Below are 20,638 nucleotides of genomic sequence, written 5' to 3' on the forward strand. Positions count from 1 at the left end.
AAATGCTGCAGCTAGAGTACTAACGGAGACTAGAAGGAGAGAGCATATCTCACCCATATTGGCCTCTCTTCATTGGCTTCCTGTTAATTCTAGAATAGAATTTAAAATTCTTCTTCTTACTTATAAGGTTTTGAATAATCAGGTCCCATCTTATCTTAAGGACCTCATAGTACCATATCACCCCAACAGAGTGCTTTGCTCTCAGACTGCAGGCTTACTTGTAGTTCCTAGGGTTTGTAAGAGTAGAATGGGAGGCAGAGCCTTCAGCTTTCAGGCTCCTCTCCTGTGGAACCAGCTCCCAATTCAGATCAGGGAGACAGACACCCTCTCTACTTTTAAGATTAGGCTTAAAACTTTCCTTTTGCTAAAGCTTATAGTTAGGGCTGGATCAGGTGACCCTGAACCATCCCTTAGTTATGCTGCTATAGACTTAGACTGCTGGGGGGTTCCCATGATGCACTGAGTGTTTCTTTCTCTTTTTGCTCTGTATGCACCACTCTGCATTTAATCATTAGTGATTGATCTCTGCTCCCCTCCACAGCATGTCTTTTCCTGGTTCTCTCCCTCAGCCCCAACCAGTCCCAGCAGAAGACTGCCCCTCCCTGAGCCTGGTTCTGCTGGAGGTTTCTTCCTGTTAAAAGGGAGTTTTTCCTTCCCACTGTCGCCAAGTGCTTGCTCACAGGGGGTCGTTTTGACCGTTGGGTTTTTACGTAATTATTGTATGGCCTTGCCTTACAATAAAGCGCCTTGGGGCAACTGTTTGTTGTGATTTGGCGCTATATAAATAAAATTGATTGATTGATTGATTTCACTTTGTATGGTAAAGTTTTAACTTGCACTTGTAGATGTAGCGACGAACTGTGTTAACTGACAATAGTTTACTGAAGTGTTCCTGAGCCCACACGGTAAGAACCTTTACACAGTAATGTTGGTTTTTAATGCAGTGCCTCCTTAGGGATTGAAGGTCACAGGCATTCAGTGTTGGTTTCCGGCCTTGCTGCTTACATGTAGAAAGTTATCCAGATTCTCAGAATCTTCTGATTATATTATCGACTGTAGATGATGGAATCCATAAATTCCTTGCAACTGAATGTTGAGAAACATTGTTCTTAAACTGTTGGACTATTTTTTCATGCAGTTCACCAAGTGGTGATCCTCACCCCATCTCTGCTTGTGAATGGCTGAGCCGTTTGGGGATGCTGCTTTTATACCTAATCATGATACTCACCTGTTTCCAATTAACCTGTTCACCTGTGGAATGTTCCAAACAGGTGTTCTTTGAGCATTCATCAACTTTCCCAGTCTTTTGTTGTCACCGTCGCTACATCTACAAGTGCAAGTTTAGCTAAACTGCAGGATTGTCTTTAGCTAAACTGCAGGATTGTCTTACAGACATAAAGACATGGATGACCTCTAATTTCCTGCTTTTAAACTCAGATAAAACTGAAGTTATTGTACTTGGCCCCACAAATCTTAGAAACATGGTGTCTAACCAGATCCTTACTCTGGATGGCATTGCCCTGGCCTCTAGTAATACTGTGAGAAATCTTGGAGTCATTTTTGATCAGGATATGTCATTCAAAGCGCATATTAAACAAATATGTAGGACTGCTTTTTTGCATTTACACAATATCTCTAAAATCAGAAAGGTCTTGTCTCAGAGTGATGCTGAAAAACTAATTCATGCATTTATTTCCTCTAGGCTGGACTATTGTAATTCATTATTATCAGGTTGTCCTAAAAGTTCCCTAAAAAGCCTTCAGTTAATTCAAAATGCTGCAGCTAGAGTACTGACGGGGACTAGAAGGAGAGAGCATATCTCACCCATATTGGCCTCTCTTCATTGGCTTCCTGTTAATTCTAGAATAGAATTTAAAATTCTTCTTCTTACTTATAAGGTTTTGAATAATCAGGTCCCATCTTATCTTAGGGACCTCGTAGTACCATATCACTCCAATTGAGCGCTTCGCTCTCAGACTGCAGGCTTACTTGTAGTTCCTAGGGTTTGTAAGAGTAGAATGGGAGGCAGAGCCTTCAGCTTTCAGGCTCCTCTCCTGTGGAACCAGCTCCTAATTCAGATCAGGGAGACAGACACCCTCTCTACTTTTAAGATTAGGCTTAAAACTTTCCTTTTTGCTAAAGCTTATAGTTAGGGCTGGATCGGGTGACCCTGAACCATCCCTTAGTTATGCTGCTATAGACGTAGACTGCTGGGGGGTTCCCATGATGCACTGTTTCTTTCTCTTTTTGCTCTGTATGCACCACTCTGCATTTAGTTATTAGTGATCGATCTCTGCTCCCCTCCACAGCATGTCTTTTTCCTGGTTCTCTCCCTCAGCCCCAACCAGTCCCAGCAGAAGACTGCCCCTCCCTGAGCCTGGTTCTGCTGGAGGTTTCTTCCTGTTAAAAGGGAGTTTTTCCTTCCCACTGTAGCCAAGTGCTTGCTCACAGGGGGTCGTTTTGACCGTTGGGGTTTTACATAATTATTGTATGGCCTTGCCTTACAATATAAAGCGCCTTGGGGCAACTGTTTGTTGTGATTTGGCGCTATATAAAAAAAATTGATTGATTGATTGATTGACTGTCCCAGCTTTTTGAAATGTGTTGCAGGGATCCATTTCAAAATGAGCAATTATTTACACAAAAACAAAAAAGTATCAGTTTGAACATTAAATATCTTGTCTTTGTGGTGTATTCAATTGAATATAGGTTAAAGAGGATTTGCAAATCATTGTATTCTGTTTTTATTTACATTTCACACAATGTCGCTACTTCAGTGGAATTGGGGTTGTATGTGTTTGCCTGTTGTCACGCTCCTTGTGCAGTTCTGTGAATGCCCAGTCGTAGTGTGCGGTCTTGCCTTTGTCTGGAGTATATGTGAGTGCACTTACACCGAGTCCTGTGTGTGTGTATGTGTGTTGCATGTTCCCTGTTGGGCTGTGTGTGGCTGAAGTGCTGTGCACCTGTTCTGTTGTCTGCATGTGTGTTGGTGTGCACTTGTCAACTCGTCTTACTGCACATATGTGTGTGGTCATTCACATTATCTCTGCCTCTATGAAACAGCACAGAGGCAGAGATAACATGAATGAGAAAGAAATAAAGAAAATTTACGGTCGCAAATTGACATATGCGTCACCGGTAAAACTGTAATGCAGCATTAACGTCCGCAAATCATCAGACACAAGGCAGTTATTCCCATTCTAATCCAATTCCAACATTTGCACGGTTTATTTTTCTGTAAGTAATTCAGTCAGTGAATCGTTGTGGTCGGCTCATCAAAGCTTACCGTTGCAACAGCGCGTCTTCATGCCAAACTGGAAATTCTGTGAGCAGACCCACAGATTTCTCCATCTCATCAGCTGCTTTGAGTTAAATCCACGGTAAATCTATCAATCAATCCAGTTAAATCCATTAAATCCACGCAGTTCAGCATCATCCTCGTTGCACTAGTTTCTGTCGCTCTCAGGTGACAGTGCAATTACTTACATCTGCATAGCAGCACACATGGTCCACAGAGGGTGCAATCCACAGGGCACGGACTAATATATTAAATGTGAAATGGTTTTAATATTTTGCCCCCGTTTACACAAATTTTATGGTCTGAAATCTCACACAATTAAACCAATCAGATTTGTGGAAAATATGTAATTGGATTAGAATATGTATTCATTCTGCAGAAGTGGGAGGAATTATACAGTCCGATTGCCACAGGTAGTTAAGACCTCCTGTGGCCTTCTGCGGTGCACCTCAGTGGTCTCGGTCTATGGCTGAAGGTACTCTCTCAGGCCGTCAGTGTGGCATGCAGGGGGTGGAAGGTGTTGTCCAACATGCTGAGCAATTTTCTCAACATCCTCTCTGACACCTCCACCAGACTCCAGCTCAACTTCCAGGACAAAGCCAGCTCTCCTGATGAGCTTGTTGAGTCTGTTCACGACAGCTGCCTTCAGCCTGCTGCCCCAGCACACTACAGTGCAGAAGATGATACTGGAGACCACTGAGAGATAAACTATCTGCAACATATTTCTGCAGACTTTGAAAGATCTGAGCCTCCTGTGGAAGTACAGTCAGGTCTGACCTTTCTTATACAGGGTGGGCCAATAAGGGAGGGCCAAGAGGGATGAAAAAGAAATTTGGAGAATCCCTCTAGAGAAGTGTGGCAGTGTCATCACAAACTTCAATGTGCGTGTTGCAGCTGTAATCCAAAGAAAAGGAGCACGGATTGAACATGTCATCAATTATTGAACTGTGCAGAAAACAAGAGACAAATTGGGAAACCTTTGGTATCAAATGTTAATTTGATGCTTCTGTTACAAGTCTGTAAATAAAATAGAAAATGGATGGATGGATGGATGGTGTACGATCAAAAAGTGTTAACATTTTATTTGCCCACCTTGTACACAGCAATGAAGTTTACAGTCCAGTCCAGTTTGTTGTCTATGTACACACACAGGTATGTGTAGTAGTCCACAATGTCCACCTCAGTTCCTTTGATGTTAACTGGGTTCAAACAGGTCTTCTTAAGTCCACCACCAGCTCCTTCATCATAGATACATGGAGCTACAGGTGGTTGAGTCCACAACACTTCACAAACCTGTCCACCACACTCCTGTACTCAGCCTCCTGGTCACTGCTGAAGCAGCCCACAATGGCAGAGTTGTCCAAAAACATCTGCAGATGGCAGGACTGTGACCATAATCTGAAGTCTGAGGTGTAAATTGTGAACAGGAAGGGAGACAGGACTGTCCCCTGTGGTGCCCCCGTGCTGCGCTTGATGGTGTCAGATGTAATGTTCCAAAGCCTCGCATGCTGTGGGTGGCCTGAGGTAGTTGGTAATCCAGGTCACCAGTGGAGCTTCCACCTTCATGTCACGTAGCTTATCATTGAGTAAGTCAGGACGGATGGTGTCAAATGCACTTGAGAAGTCAAAGAACATGACTCTCACAGTGCCGCCTGCCTCCTCCAGGTGAGAGTAAGCTCTGCACAGCATGAAGATGGTGGCATCTTCCACTGCCCTGTTGGGTTGGTATGCGAAATGCAAGCAGTCTTGCGATGATTCAACGACTGTGGAGGTGCCTCAGGATGAGCCTCTCAAGTGACTTCATAATGTGATGTTTTGGCCATAGGTCTGTCATCATTAAGTGTGTTGAGGTTGTTCTTCTTAGGCACAGGGACCAGATATGAGGTTTCCCATCACTCAGGAACAACCATCTGGCTCAGGCTCAAGTAGAAGATGTGCTGCAAAATCCCACAGAGCTGGATAGGGCATTCCTTCAGCACTCTGGGGTTAAGGCCATCAGGACCTGCAGCCTTCCCTGGACACAGACGACTAAATTCTCTTCTCACATCCATAGCAGTGATGGATATGGGAGGTGTTGAGGAGATTGAGAGAGTAGTGGTGGAAGGAGAGGGTTGGTACTAATTGGGGTGTGAGGTGAGGTGAGTGCACAGGAGAGGGGAAGCAATGAGAGGAGCTGGGGGAAGGGTGGCCAGAGTTGATGTAGTAAAAGGTTTAGCTCACTGGTCCCACATAGGTCTCCTTTCATCATCTGGTCTGCCTTCTTGCCATGACCAGTGATGGTTCTCATCCCACTCCATTCCTCTGTCATTTTGTTCTGCTGGAGCTTGCTCTCCAGCTTCCTCCTGTAATTGTCCCTCCCCTCTGCAATCTTCTTCCTCAATTCAAGCTGTACCCTCTTCAACTCCTCCCTATCTCCCCTCCTGAATGCAGCTTCTTCCCGTTCAGTGTCGCCTTGAGGTCCCTGGTCACCCACAGTTTGTTATTGGGGTAATGGTACACAGTCTTGGTTGGGATGATGCTGTCAGTACAGAAGATGATATAATCCATTATGCAGTCCATAATGCTTTCAATGCCCCCCCACCCCCGCGCATCACAGAGCACACCATAGTCGGTCACCTCAAAACATCAACGAAGACTGTCTTCTGCCTCCTGTGATCATCAGAGTGGTATGGAGATGGTCACAGGAGGCAACAGAACCGAACTGCAGGGATGTAAATTGGCTCTAAATAGGCCGGGGGGGCGGGGGGGGGTGCGGCACTGTATGCTTTCCTGACATTAGCATACAGCGGGTCTATTGTCTTATTGGAAGACAACATGTTGTGAAAGTGTAGGAACACGGACCCACAACAGGGGGCGCAAATGAACGGACAATGGAGAAGGTAAATAACAAGGTTTTACTGTTGTGGAACGTGCACAACCAATACAACAATTGACAATTTGGGGTTGAACCGAATTCCACTGGTGTCGTGTGGGCAGGCTCGAAGGTAGGAGACGTCCGTCCAAGTCGAACCGGAACCACCCAGATTTCCTCTGCCACCGAACCCTGGAAATACTGGAACCGCCAAGTCCCGAATTCCCAGGTGGCCACTGCCTCCGCTCGTCGGATCCGGTACTGCTGGCAAGAGAACAAACACACAGGAGTGGGAACACAGAGAGGGGAGAAGCTGTCTCCACCTCACGTCACAAAACTGCAGGAAGGTGAGTACTTATCTTTGAGTAGACAGCTGTCCTGCAATGCTCAGAAAAGGCAATATGGTATAGCAGAGAATTGTTACCTCTATCTTAAGGCGATATCTCGGCACTGAGGTGGAGACGCCGTCCTGCTGATATACCTCCGTGCTGAGTGGAAACAGCTGTGTCCATTGATGGGTGACAGGTGTCACCCTGGCTGCTCCCGTAAGGCGGCAGCGCCCTCTGGTGCCTGGAGCCCGCACTCCAGGCAGGGCGCCCTCTTGTGGTGGTGGGCCAGCAGTACCTCCTCTTCTGGCGGCCCACACAACACAACAGACAATTTAGGGTCTGCTCCTTTCTCTGCCCCTGACCAAGGAAGAGTCTGTACATCTGGACTTGGTCCCCGAGTGACAGACTGTGGCTGCTCACTGCTCCTAGTGGTTGGATTGTGCCTGACTGTAATAGGATGGGTTAAATACAAAGGACAAGTTTCATTGTATGTATATATCTACAATGACAGTAAAGTCTCTATTCCATTGTCTCTTGTTTTACAATCAACAAACTGCTTGAAGGTGGGAAGGGATGTTGAAAGAGTAACATAGTTAAAATCCTCAGAGATGGCAATGAAAGCAGTGGGGTGCAGCATCTACAGCCTCACCGTCGTGGAGGTCATGACGTCACAGGCCCACAACACGTCTGCCGCTGATGGGATGTAAACAGTTCAATTTTTTTTTCAATTTTTTTTTTTATATAGCGCCAAATCACAACAAACAGTTGCCCCAAGGCGCTTTATGTTGTAAGGCAAGGCCATACAATAATTATGTAAAACCCCAACGGTCAAAACGACCCCCTGTGAGCAAGCACTTGGCTACAGTGGGAAGGAAAAACTCCCTTTTAACAGGAAGAAACCTCCAGCAGAACCAGGCTCAGGGAGGGGCAGTCTTCTGCTGGGACTGGTTGGGGCTGAGGGAGAGAACCAGGAAAAAGACATGCTGTGGAGGGGAGCAGAGATCGATCACTAATGATTAAATGCAGAGTGGTGCATACAGAGCAAAAGAGAAAGAAACAGTGCATCATGGGAACCCCCCAGCAGTCTACGTCTATAGCAGCATAACTAAGGGATGGTTCAGGGTCACCTGATCCAGCCCTAACTATAAGCTTTAGCAAAAAGGAAAGTTTTAAGCCTAATCTTAAAAGTAGAGAGGGTGTCTGTCTCCCTGATCTGAATTGGGAGCTGGTTCCACAGGAGAGGAGCCTGAAAGCTGAAGGCTCTGCCTCCCATTCTACTCTTACAAACCCTAGGAACTACAAGTAAGCCTGCAGTCTGAGAGCAAAGCGCTCTATTGGGGTGATATGGTACTACGAGGTCCCTAAGATAAGATGGGACCTGATTATTCAAAACCTTATAAGTAAGAAGAAGAATTTTAAGTTCTATTCTAGAATTAACAGGAAGCCAATGAAGAGAGGCCAATATGGGTGAGATATGCTCTCTCCTTCTAGTCCCCGTCAGTACTCTAGCTGCAGCATTTTGAATTAACTGAAGGCTTTTTAGGGAACTTTTTAGGACAACCTGATAATAATGAATTACAATAGTCCAGCCTAGAGGAAATAAATGCATGAATTAGTTTTTCAGCATCACTCTGAGACAAGACCTTTCTGATTTTAGAGATATTGCGTAAATGCAAAAAAGCAGTCCTACATATTTGTTTAATATGCGCTTTGAATGACATATCCTGATCAAAAATGACTCCAAGATTTCTCACAGTATTACTAGAGGTCAGGGTAATGCCATCCAGAGTAAGGATCTGGTTAGACACCATGTTTCTAAGATTTGTGGGGCCAAGTACAATAACTTCAGTTTTATCTGAGTTTAAAAGCAGGACATTAGAGGTCATCCATGTCTTTGTGTCTGTAAGACAATCCTGCAGTTTAGCTAATTGGTGTGTGTCCTCTGGCTTCATGGATAGATAAAGCTGGGTATCATCTGCGTAACAATGAAAATTTAAGCAATACCGTCTAATAATACTGCCTAAGGGAAGCATGTATAAAGTGAATAAAATTGGTCCTAGCACAGAACCTTGTGGAACTCCATAATTAACTTTAGTCTGTGAAGAAGATTCCCCATTACATGAACAAATTGTAATCTATTAGACAAATATGATTCAAACCACCGCAGCGCAGTGCCTTTAATACCTATGGCATGCTCTAATCTCTGTAATAAAATTTTATGGTCAACAGTATCAAAAGCAGCACTGAGGTCTAACAGAACAAGCACAGAGATGAGTCCACTGTCCGAGGCCATAAGAAGATCATTTGTAACCTTCACTAATGCTGTTTCTGTACTATGATGAATTCTAAAACCTGACTGAAACTCTTCAAATAGACCATTCCTCTGCAGATGATCAGTTAGCTGTTTTACAACTACCCTTTCAAGAATTTTTGAGAGAAAAGGAAGGTTGGAGATTGGCCTATAATTAGCTAAGATAGCTGGGTCAAGTGATGGCTTTTTAAGTAATGGTTTAATTACTGCCACCTTAAAAGCCTGTGGTACATAGCCAACTAACAAAGATAGATTGATCATATTTAAGATCGAAGCATTAAATAATGGTAGGGCTTCCTTGAGCAGCCTGGTAGGAATGGGGTCTAATAAACATGTTGATGGTTTGGATGAAGTAACTAATGAAAATAACTCAGACAGAACAATCGGAGAGAAAGAGTCTAACCAAATACCGGCATCACTGGATGCAGCCAAAGATAACGATACGTCTTTGGGATGGTTATGAGTAATTTTTTCTCTAATAGTTAAAATTTTGTTAGCAAAGAAAGTCATGAAGTCATTACTAGTTAAAGTTAATGGAATACTCAGCTCAATAGAGCTCTGACTCTTTGTCAGCCTGGCTACAGTGCTGAAAAGAAACCTGGGGTTGTTCTTATTTTCTTCAATTAGTGATGAGTAGAAAGATGTCCTAGCTTTACGGAGGGCTTTTTTATAGAGCAACAGACTCTTTTTCCAGGCTAAGTGAAGATCTTCTAAATTAGTGAGACGCCATTTCCTCTCCAACTTACGGGTTATCTGCTTTAAGCTACGAGTTTGTGAGTTATACCACGGAGTCAGGCACTTCTGATTTAAAGCTCTCTTTTTTAGAGGAGCTACAGCATCCAAAGTTGTCTTCAATGAGGATGTAAAACTATTGACGAGATACTCTATCTCACTTACAGAGTTTAGGTAGCTACTGTGCACTGTGTTGGTATATGGCATTAGAGAACATAAAGAAGGAATCATATCCTTAAACCTAGTTACAGTGCTTTCTGAAAGACTTCTAGTGTAATGAAACTTGCTGGGCAGTCCATCAGAGTAAATGTAAATGTTATTAAGAAATGATCAGACAGAAGGGAGTTTTCAGGGAATACTGTTAAGTCTTCAATTTCCATACCACAAGTCACAACAAGATCTAAGATATGATTAAAGTGGTGGGTGGACTCATTTACATTTTGAGCAAAGCCAATTGAGTCTAATAATAGATTAAATGCAGTGTTGAGGCTGTCATTCTCAGCATCTGTGTGGATGTTAAAATCGCCCACTATAATTATCTTATCTGAGCTAAGCACTAAGTCAGACAAAAGGTCTGAAAATTCACAGAGAAACTCACAGTAACGACCAGGTGGATGATAGATAATAACAAATAAAACTGTTTTTTGGGACTTCCAATTTGGATGGACAAGACTAAGAGTCAAGCTTTCAAATGAATTAAAGCTCTGTCTGGGTTTTTGATTAATTAATAAGCTGGAATGGAAGATTGCTGCTAATCCTCCGCCTCGGCCCGTGCTACGAGCATTCTGGCAGTTAGTGTGACTCGGGGGTGTTGACTCATTTAAACTAACATATTCATCCTGCTGTAACCAGGTTTCTGTAAGGCAGAATAAATCAATATGTTGATCAATTATTATATCATTTACTAAGTCTGTGGTGCAGTTGAAGGTGCTATATTATTTTTTCTTTTTGAATTTTTATGCTTAAATTGATTTTTGCTGGTTATTGGTGGTCTGGGAGCAGGCACCGTCTCTACGGGGATGGGGTAATGAGGGGATGGCAGGGGGAGAGAAGCTGCAGAGAGATGTGTAAGACTACAACTCTGCTTCCTGGTCCCAACCCTGGATAGTCACGGTTTGGAGGATTTAAGAAAATTGGCCAGATTTCTAGAAATGAGAGCTGCTCCATCCAAAGTGGGATGGATGCCGTCTCTCCTAACAAGACCAGGTTTTCCCCAGAAGCTTTGCCAATTATCTATGAAGCCCACCTCATTTTTTGGACACCACTCAGACAGCCAGCAATTCAAGGAGAACATGCGGCTAAACATGTCACTCCCGGTCCGATTGGGGAGGGGCCCAGAGAAAACTACAGAGTCCGACATTGTTTTTGCAAATTTACACACCGATTCAATGTTAATTTTAGTGACCTCCGATTGGCGTAACCGGGTGTCATTGTCATTACGTGAATTACAATCTTACCAAATTTACACTTAGCCTTAGCCAGCAGTTTCAAATTTCCTTCAATGTCGCCTGCTCTGGCCCCCGGAAGACAATTGACTATGGTTGCTGGTGTCGCTAACTTCACATTTCTCAAAACAGAGTCGCCAATAACCAGAGTTTGATCCTCGGCGGGTGTGTCGTCGAGTGGGGAAAAACGGTTAGAAATGTGAACGGGTTGGCGGTGTACACGGGGCTTCTGTGTAGAACTACGCTTCCTCCTGACAGTCACCCAGTCGGCCTGCTTTCCCGGCTGCTCAGGATCTGCCAGAGGGAAACTAACGGCGGCTAAGCTACCTTGGTCCGCACCGACTACAGGGGCCTGGCTAGCTGTAGAATTTTCCACGGTGCGGAGCCGAGTCTCCAATTCGCCCAGCCTGGCCTCCAAAGCTATGAATAAGCTACACTTATTACAAGTACCATTACCGTTAAAGGAGGCCGACGAATAACTAAATATTTCACACCCAGAGCAGAAAAGTGCAGGAGAGACAGGAGAAGCCGCCATGCTAAACCGGCTAAGAGCTAGTAGCTGCGCTAAGCTAGCGGATTCCTAAAAACACACAAAGTGAATAATGTGTAAATAATTTAGAGGTGATTCAGCAGAGGAAGTGATTTAGTTAAGGCACGTGAAGATTACACTGTGAAACAAATCGTTAACTAGATCAATCTAACTGCGCAGATTAAACAGCTAACAGATACAGCAAAACACCGCTGTGCTCCGGAACAGGAAGTGATACAATACCGCAGTGACAGCCAACCACCAGTAGAGGTTCACCTTTTCAATTTTATGCCTCTGTAGTTACTGCAGCTCTGCACATCATCCTTGTTCTTGAAAATAGGAACCAGCACACTTTGTCTCCACTACTCAGGCATCCTCAGGCAATCTGGTTAGAAATTCTACTGCTATCTCTCCTAGACATTTCCATGCCTCCACTGGAATGTCATCTGCACCAACTGCCTTTCCAATCTTCATCCTCTTTATAGCAGCCCTTACTTCTTCCTTACTAATCTCTTGTACTTCCTGATTTACTCTCACCACATCATCCACTCATTTTCTTCATTCATCAGCTCTTCAAAATATTCCCTCCACCTCCTCAGCACACACTCCTCACTTGTCAGCACATACCATGTGCATCTTTTACCACCCTAACCTGCTGCACGTCCTTTCCAGCTCTGTCCCTTTGTCTGGCCAATCGGTACAAGTCCTTTTCTCCTTCCCTACTATTCAACTTCTTGTACAGCTCGCAATACGAGGGCTGTCCGTAAAGTATAGGTCCTTTTTATTTTTTTCAAAAACTATATGGATTTCATTCATATGTTTTTACGTCAGACATGCTTGCACCCTCGTGCGCATGCGTGAGTTTTTCCATGCCTGTTGGTGACGTCATTCGCCTGTGAGCACTCCTTGTGGGAGGAGTCGTCCAGCCCCTCGTCGGAATTCCTTTGTCTGAGAAGTTGCTGAGAGACTGGCGCTTTGTTTGATCAAAATTTTTCTAAACCTGTGAGACACATCGAAGTGGACATGGTTCGAAAAATTAAGCTGGTTTTCAGTGAAAATTTTAACAGCTGATGAGAGATTTTGAGGTGATTCTGTCGCTTTAAGGACTTTTCACGGTGCGAGACGTCGCTCAGCGCTCTCAGGCAGCGTCATCAGCCTGTTTCAAGCTTAAAACCTCCACATTTCAGGCTCTATTAATCCAGGACGTCGTGAGAGAACAGAGAAGTTTCAGAAGAATTCGGTTTCAGCATTTTATCTGGATATTCCACTGTTAAAGGAGATTTTTTTAATGAAAGACGTGCGGACGGGTCCGCGCGTCGGGACGCAGCCGACGCGGCGCGGCGGCACAGGAAAACACCTCCGTGTTGATAACCATTTGTTAAAATCCAGTTGGCCTTTGATGGCTTTCAGTGGAGTGAGTATATGAGAAATTGTTTATCAGCTGGAGATGTTCCAACTTGTCCTCAAGGCTTCCAACAGAGGTGTTTTTCCTGTGGCGGAGCGTCGCGGCGGCTGTGAGCCAACGCTGCAATCCGCCCGCACGTCTTTCATTAAAAAAATCTCCTTTAACAGTGGAATATCCGGATAAAATGCTGAAACCGACTTCTTCTGAAACTTCTCTGTTCTCTCACGACGTCCTGGATCAACAGAGCTTGAAATGTGGAGGTTTTAAGCTTGAAACAGGCTGATGACGCCACCTGAGAGCGCTGCACGACGTCTCGCACCGTGAAAAGTCCTTAAAGCGACAGAATCACCTCAAAATCTCTCATCAGCTGTTAAAATTTTCACTGAAAACCAGCTTAATTTTTCGAACCATGTCCACTTCGATGTGTCTCACAGGTTTAGAAAAAATTTTGATCAAACAAAGCGCCAGTCTCTCAGCAACTTCTCAGACAAAGGAATTCCGACGAGGGGCTGGACGACTCCTCCCACAAGGAGTGCTCACAGGCGAATGACGTCACCGACAGGCGTGGAAAAACTCACGCATGCGCACGAGGGTTCAAGCATGTCTGACATAAAAACATATGAATGAAATCCATATAGTTTTTGAAAAAAATAAAAAGGACCTATACTTTACGGACAGACCTCGTATGCCTTTTCCTTCGCTTTTCCCACTTCTCTTTTCGCCTTACGCTGCATCTCCTTGTACTCCTGCCTACTTTCTTCATCTCTACGACTATCCCAAAACTTTTTTGCCAACCTCTTTCTCCTTATGCTTTCCTGGACCTTAGTAGAGAAGCTTGAATCTTCGACTGGACTGGGCTGCTTGACGCGAGGACGTTTCGCTTGAAATCGCAGAAGTTTCCTCAGCTAAAATTCTTGCTCTGGTGGTCTGACTTCTGTCTTGACTCTTGTAGTGAAGAATAATCAAGAAGTCACAAAAGCTGGACCTCTTCATTCCACCACCAAGTCTCCTTGTCTTCCTTCCACTGTCCAGATGTCACACCCAGTACTGTCCTAGCTGTCTCCCTCACCACATCTGCAGTACTTTTCCAGTTGTCCAAAATTGCTTCCCCTCCAACCAGTGCTTCTCTCACCTGCTCCCTAAATTTTACACAGTCTTCCTCCTTCAGCTTCCACCATCTGATCTTTTGTTGAGCTCTCACTCTCTTCTTCTTCTTTACTTCTAAAGTCATCCTACAAACAACCATCCTATGCTGTGTAACGACACTTTCTCCTGCCACCACCTTAGTCTCTGATTTCTTTTAGCTTGCATCTCCTATAAAGAATGTAGTCCACCTGTGTTTTCCTTCCTCCACTCTTACATGTTACCCGGTGCTCCTCCCTTTTCTTAAAGTAGGTATTCACCACAGCCATTTCCATCCTTTTTGCAAAATCAACTACCATCTGTCCTTCCCAATTCCTATCCTAGATAACATATCTACCCATTACTTCCTCATCACCTCTGTTCCCTTCACCAACATGCCCACTGAAGTCTGCTCCTATCACCACTCTTTCATGCTTGGGCACACTCTCCACCAACTCATCTAACACACTCCAGAAATCTTCTTTCTCCTTCATCTCACAACCTACCTGTGGCGCATATGCACTGCTGATATTCATCATCACCCCTTCGAATTCCAACTTCACACTCATCACCCTGTCACACACTTGCTTAACCTCCAACACACTTTTAACATACTCTTTCTTTAAAATGTCCCCAACACCATTTCTCTTCCTGTCTTCACCATGGTACAACTTGTACCCACCGCTGATGCTCCTGCTCTTACTTCCCTTCCACTTGGTCTCTTGCACAAACAATATGTCTGCCTTTCACCTCTCCATCATATCAGCCAGGTCTCTCCCTTTACCATTAATACTACCAACATTCAAAGTCCCCACTCTCATTTCCACCCTTCTAGTTTTCTTCTTCTCCTGCTGTTCGTGGAAATGTTCTCCTCCTCTTCTTCATCGTCTTCGCCCAGCAGTAGCCCAATTTTCACCGGCACCCTGTTGGGCAACAGCACAGTTTACAAACGTTGTTAATCCGGGCCTCGACCGAACCATCCATCCATCCATTTTCTTCCACTTTATTCGGAGTCTAGTCGTGGGGGCAGCAGCTCAAGCAAAGCCGCCCAGACCTCCCGATCCACACACACCTCACCCAGCTCCTCCGGGGGAACCCCAAGGAGTTCCTAAGCCAGCCGAGAGACGTAGTCCCTCCAGTGTGTCCTGGGTCTTCCCCGGGGCCTTCTCCCGATGGGACGTGCCTGGAACACCTCTCCAGCGAGGCGTCCATGGGGCATCCAGAAAAGATGCCTGAGCCACCTCAACTGGCTCCTTTTGACATGGAGGAGCAGCGGCTCGACTCCGAGCTCCTCCCGAGTGACCGAGCTCCTCACCCTATCTTTAAGGGAGTGCCCAGCCACCCTGCGGAGGAAACTCATCTTGTTCGCTTGTACTCGCAATCTCGTTCTTTCAGTCATGATACAAATCTCATGACCATAGGTGAGGATCAGAACGATCGGTAAATCAAGAGCTTTGCCCCGCTACTCAGCTCTCTCTTCACCAGGACGGTCCGATACAGCGACCGCATCACTGCAGATGCTGCACCGATCCGTCTGTCGATCTCACGCTCCATCCGTCCCTCACAAGACCCCGAGATACTTAAACAACTCCACTTGACGAAAGGACACTCCACTGACCTGAAGAGGGCAAAGCACCTTTTTCCGGTCGAGAACCATGGCCTCAGATTTGGAGGTGCTGATTTTCATCCTGGACGCTTCACACTCGGCTGCAAACTGCCCCAGTGCACACTGAAGGTCCTGATTTGATGAAGCCAACAGAACCACATTGTCCGCAAACAGCAGAGACAAGATTCTGTGGTTCCCAAACCAGACCCCCTCTACACCCTAGCTGTGCATAGAAATTCTGTCCATAAAGATAATGAACAGAACCAGTGACAAAGGGCAGCCCTGGCGGAGGCCAACGTGCACTGGAAACAGGTTTGACTTACTACTGGCAATGCGAACCAAGCTCCTGCTGCGGTCGTACAGGGACTGGATAGCCCTTAGCAAAGGACCCCGGACCCCGTACTCCCTGAGCACCCCCCACAGGATGCCCCAAGGGACACAGTCGGACGCCTTCTCCAGATCCACAAAGCACATGTGGACTGGCTGGGCGAACTCCCATGAACCCTCGAAAATCCAATGGAGTGTGTAGAGCTGGTCCAGTGTGCCGCAACCAGGACAAAAACCACACTGCTCCTCCTGAATCCGAGGTTCGACTATTGGTCAAATTCTCCTCTCCAGTACTCTGGAATAGACCTTACCGTGGAGGCTGAGGAGTGTGATCCCCCTGTAGTTGAAACATACGCTCTGGTCCGCCTTCTTAAACAGAGGGACCACCACCCCTGTCTGCCAATCCAGAGGCACTGTCCCCGACCGCCACGCGATGTTGCAGAGGCGTGTCAGCCAAGACAGTCCCACAACATCCAGAGACTTAAGGTACTCAGGACGGCTTTCATCCACCCCAGGAGCCTTGCCACCGAGGAGCTTTCTAACTTTCTAACCTTTCTAACTTCGACCTGGGTAATGGATGAGTCTGCCTCTGAGTCCCCAGTCTCTGCTTCCTCTTCAGAAGATGTGACGATGGGATTGAGGAGATCCTTGAAGTATTCCTTCCACCGCCCGACAACATCCCCAGTCAGGGTCAACAGCTCCCCACCCGCACCGTAGACAGTGCTGGTGGAGAGCTGCTTCCGCCTCCTGAGGCATCGGACGGTTTGCTTGAATTTCTTCGAGGCCGACCAATAGTCCTCCTCCATGGCCTCCCTGAACTCCTCCCAGACCCGAGTTTTTGCCTCTGTGACCACACGGGCTGTGGCACGCTTGGCCTGCCGATACCTGTCAGCTGCCTCTGGGGTCCCACCTACCAACAAAGGCAAGTAGGACTCCTTCTTCAGCTTGACGGCATCCCTAACGTCCGGCGTCCACCAACGGGTTTGGGGATTTCCGCCGTGACAGGCAGCAGAGACCTTGTGACCACAGCTACGAGCGGCCGCATCGACAGTGGAGGTGGAGAACATGGTCCACTCGGACTCCATGTCTCCAACCTCCCCTGGGATCTGGAAGAAGCTCTCCCGGAGGTGGGAGTTGAAGACCTCGCTGACAAAGTGTTCCGCCAGTTGTTCCCAGCAGACCCTCACGATACGTTTGGGTCTGTCAGGTCTGACCAGCTTCCTCCCCTCCCAGCGGATCCAACTCACCACCAGGTGATGATCGGTCAACAGCTCAGCCCCTCTCTTCACTTGAGTGTCCAAGACACATGGCCGAAGGTCAGATGATATGACTACAAAGTTGATCATCGACCTCCGGCTCAGGGTGTCCTGGTGCCATGTGCACTTATGGACACCCTTGTGCTCGAACATGGTGTTCGTGATGGACAAACTGTGACTAGCACAGTTTGTCAAGTTCAACAACTGAACACCACTCGGGTTCAGATCGGGGAGGCCGTGCTTCCCGATCACCCCCCTCCAGGTCTCACTGCCGCCACCCACATGGGCGTTGAAATCCCCCAGGAGAACAATGGAGTTGTTGTGTGGGCCGCCAGAAGAGGAGGTACTGCTGGCCCACCACCACCAGATGGTGCGGGAGTGCGGGCTTCAGGAACGAGAGGGCGCAGTCACCATGGACACAGCCGGGAGTGACAGCTGTCACTCATTATCTCACAACAGCTGTCACTCATTATCTCACAACAGCTGTCACTCATCTGCACTTCATCTTGCCACTCCATAAAGGCCGGACTTCACCTCGCTGCCGAGATATCGTCTACCTTAGGAGGTAATTTGTTCTCAGCCATTGTTTTGTCTACCACAGACAGTGTTTGTTTGTGATATTTTTGCAGTAGGTTTTGTGAGTGCTTGCAGCTGGAGGCTGGGTTTGGACTGACGTCTTCACTCCAAACCTTTGATAAGTACACATACTACTGCACGTGCTAGCTTTCTGAATGAGAGGTGGAGGTGGAGTTCCACCATTGTTGTTACTGGGTGTTCACACACCCACATCTGATTGTCTCTGCTCCTCACCAGCAGTACCAGATCCGACACGCGGAGACGGTGGCCACCTGGGGTTTTCGGGACTTGGCGGCTCCAGTATTCTCCAGGCTCGGTGGCGGAGGAAATCGTGTGGTTCCGGTTCTTCTCAGGACAGACGTCCTCTATCCTCGAGCCTGCCCACACGTCACCTTTGTTAATTGACTATTGTACACATTCTGTAATCTGCTGTGTTTGGTTGTGCTTTTCACAACAGTAAAGTGTTCATATTTGACTCTTTCATTGTCCGTTCATTTACGCCCCCTGTTGTGGGTCCGTGTCACTACACTTTCACAACAGGAGTCCCCAGTCGGAGCGCTATCTAGTACCCCTCCCAGGGACTCCAAGAAGGTTGGGTACTCTCCACTGCCGCTTGGCCTCGACCGATCCGGTATGGAAATTCGATTCTTAGTCTACATAGTTGGGTTGGCTTGTTTTACGGAGGATGCCCTTCCTGACGCAACCCTCCTCATTTATCCATGCTTGGGTCTGGCACTCAGAATGTACTGGCTGCACACCCGATGTGGCTGTGTTACCTTAAAGTAGTCAGTGTAGGTGATAAATAGAAAGATTGTCTTCTCCTTCATGTGGCTGCTCCCGTTAGGGGTCACCACAGCAGGTCGACCATTTCCATCTCACCCTGTCCTCTGCACCTTCCTCTATCACCCCAATAATCTGCTTATAAGGCATGTAAGTAAGGCAAGATCACGCTGCGAATCAATCAATCAATCAATTCAATCAATTTTATTTATATAGCGCCAAATCACAACAAACAGTTGCCCCAAGGCGCTTTATATTGTAAGGCAAGGCCATACAATAATTACGTAAAAACCCCAACAGTCAAAACGACCCCCTGTGAGCAAGCACTTGGCGACAGTGGGAAGGAAAAACTCCCTTTTAACAGGAAGAAACCTCCAGCAGAACCAGGCTCAGGGAGGGGCAGTCCTCTGCTGGGACTGGTTGGGGCTGAGGGAGAGAACCAGGAAAAAGACATGCTGTGGAGGGGAGCAGAGATCAATCATTAATGATTAAATGCAGAGTGGTGCATACAGAGCAAAAAGAGAAAGAAACAGTGCATCATGGGAACCCCCCAGCAGTCTAAGTCTATAGCAGCATAACTAAGGGATGGTTCAGGGTCACCTGATCCAGCCCTAACTATAAGCTTTAGCAAAAAGGAAAGTTTTAAGCCTAATCTTAAAAGTAGAGAGGGTGTCTGTCTCCCTGATCTGAATTGGGAGCTGGTTCCACAGGAGAGGAGCCTGAAAGCTGAAGGCTCTGCCTCCCATTCTACTCTTACAAACCCTAGGAACTACAAGTAAGCCTGCAGTCTGAGAGCGAAGCGCTCTATTGGGGTGATATGGTACTATGAGGTCCCTAAGATAAGATGGGACCTGATTATTCAAAACCTTATAAGTAAGAAGAAGAATTTTAAATTCTATTCTAGAATTAACAGGAAACCAATGAAGAGAGGCCAATATGGGTGAGATATGCTCTCTCCTTCTAGTCCCTGTTAGTACTCTAGCTGCAGCATTTTGAATTAACTGAAGGCTTTTCAGGGAACTTTTAGGACAACCTGATAATAATGAATTACAATAGAGGAAATAAATGCATGAATTAGTTTTTCAGCATCACTCTGAGACAAGACCTTTCTAATTTTAGAGATATTGCGTAAATGCAAAAAAGCAGTCCTACATATTTGTTTAATATGCCCTTTGAATGACATATCCTGATCAAAAATGGCTGCACATTTCTTTGGTGCACATTTCTTTGTTTATTTTTGTGTGTTACTCCTGTGTTATGCAACAGTTCCTAGATCTCTTTCACCCACACAGAGCTCTTGAAGATCAGGGGAATAGCCAGCGGATTTGTTTCCCGTTTTTCTTGTGCCTTCACTGGATTTATAGGGACTATTGGCCAAAGGTGCTCTCACCTTGGGCCGCGCAGTGAAAAGCCGGGGGGTGGGGTGGATGGAGAGATGAGCCGGTGGAGCACTCAGACTGCTTTGCCATTGAGGCCACTGTACACCACCCGCTACCAAGAATATTCCTCTCCAACGTGCACTCTCTGCAAAATGAAAAGGATGAACTCCAGCTACTGGTGGGGAAAAGCAGAGATTTCTCTACATCTGCTGTTTTGTGCTTCAAAGACATGTGGCTCTGTGGATAGATTCTGGACTCTGCGCTGCAGCTGGCAGGCTTCCAATGCATGCTCGCCGACCAGATACTGCATGTGGAGCGGACATTAAAAAATCATACATTGTGATTTTTTTTTTTCAGATTATGTCTGTCACAGTGGAGATGGACCTAAGATGAAAATTTCAGACACCTCCATGATTTCTATGTGGGAGAACTTGAAAAATTGCAGGGTGTTCAAATACTTATTTTCCTCACTGTACATACATAAAATACTATTACATGCACTTGTACTGTAGATTTTCAGCTTTAATGTAGGGGTTCAATGAAAATTACCTTTTAACTTTTTACAACCCCAATTCCAATGAAGCTGGGACATTGTGTAAAATGTAAATAAAAACAGAATCCAATGATTTGCAAATCCTCTTCAACCTATATTCAATTGAATACACCACAAAGACAAGATATTTAATGTTCAA

At 46.0% G+C, this 20,638-nt stretch overlaps 1 pseudogene; it reads right to left on the reverse strand.

Moving 5' to 3' along the window:
- Window positions 1-20,638, reverse strand: part of LOC117515419 — a 279,907-nt pseudogene that overhangs the window by 71,045 nt on the left and 188,224 nt on the right.

Source organism: Thalassophryne amazonica, chromosome 8, assembly GCF_902500255.1.
Source record: "Thalassophryne amazonica chromosome 8, fThaAma1.1, whole genome shotgun sequence".
NCBI classification, from domain to species: domain Eukaryota; kingdom Metazoa; phylum Chordata; class Actinopteri; order Batrachoidiformes; family Batrachoididae; genus Thalassophryne; species Thalassophryne amazonica.